Source organism: Geospiza fortis, unplaced genomic scaffold (assembly GCF_000277835.1).
Source record: "Geospiza fortis unplaced genomic scaffold, GeoFor_1.0 scaffold148, whole genome shotgun sequence".
NCBI classification, from domain to species: Eukaryota; Metazoa; Chordata; class Aves; order Passeriformes; family Thraupidae; genus Geospiza; species Geospiza fortis.
The window spans coordinates 261255-262826 of NW_005054655.1; positions in this window are offsets into that span (position 1 = coordinate 261255).

The window sequence follows — 1572 nt, forward strand, 5'->3', positions numbered from 1 at the left end:
AAGGAGAAGGAGGAGAAGGAGAAGGAGAAGGAGAAAAGGAGAAGGAGAATGGGAAAGAGAAGGAGAAAAGGAGAAGGGGAAGGGGAAGGAGATGTAGGAGAGTTCGTTTTGGGCTCACTCCCTGCAGGGTTCACCCCTTGCCCAGGACACAGCGCTGCCCAAACCCCGTGGCTCCCCAGGGGACACACGGATCCATGGGGACACACCTGCCCAGGTGAGCTGTGGGAATTAGGAGAGCTCTGCAGAGCTCCAAACTCCTTTATTTTTAACACCCTTCTGAATTTCCCCTCCTGGAGCCTCTGGCAAAGCCCCCGGCGAGGGGACGCGGATCCGTGACTACAAAATGATGCCGAAGGATGGGTGTGGAGGCAGGAGGAGCTGGAACCCCGCTCCATCCCCTCCCCGCACGCCGCTGCTTTTCCAGAGGCATTCCCGGGCTCTGTTCCCCGGTCTCGGCACGCCCTCCGCTGGTGACTGGAAATGCCGGGAAAGGGAAATGAAAGTTATCGTGGCATTTCGTCTTCTCATCCCGCAGCACCCCCGGGACACGGGCTGGTTCCGCGGGAACTCCGGAACCCAAGGGATGCTGGTACCCAGAGAACCCTGGCACCCGCAGTGATGCTGGCACCCAGGGGATGCTGGTACCCAAAGGTGCTGGTCCATGAGGGATGCTGGCACCCAGGGGATGCTGGCACCCAGGGGATGCTGGTACCCAGGGGATGCTGGTACATAGGGGATGCTGGTACCCAGGATGCTGGCACCCAGGGGATGCTGGCACCCAGGGGATGCTGGTACCCAGGGGATGCTGGCACCCAGGGGATGCTGGCACCCAGGGGATGCTGGTACCCAAATGTGCTGGTCCATGGGGGATGCTGGCACCCGCAGTGATGCTAGCACCCAGGGGATTTTGGTACCCAGGGGATGCTGGCACACAGGGGATTTTGATACCTAAATATACTGGCACCCAGGGTATTTAGGTACCCAGGAGATGCTGGTACCCAGAGGATTTTGGCATCCTGGGGATGCTGGTACCCAAATATGCTGGCACTCAGGGGACGCTGGTACCCAGGGGATTTTGGCACCCAGAGGATGTTGGTACCCAGGGGACACTGGTACCCAGGGGATTTTGGTACCCAGAGGATGTTGGTACCCAGGGGATTTTGGTACCCAGGGGATGCTGGTACCCAAATATACTGGCACTCAGGGGACACTGGTACCCAGAGGATTTTGGTACCCACAGGTGCTGGTCCATGGAGGATGTTGGTACCCAGGGGGATGTAGGTACCTGGAGGATTGATACCCAGGGAATGGTGATGCCCAGGGGGTGCTGGCACCTGGGAGTGCTGGTACCTCATGGATGTTGGTACCCAGGTGTGGAGTCCTAATTTCTTTTTACCAAGGTCGGGATTTGATTATTGAGATGGAATTTTTGTTCTTACTCAGATGTTTATCAGTTCTTATCTCTGTCACAGTCTCACAAACCCTGAGTTCTGCAGCACTTCAACAGACTAAAAGTGGAGCCCCATCTCTCTCTCCAAGGCCTTTTAAGGATAAACCGTCCAATTAAGAAAT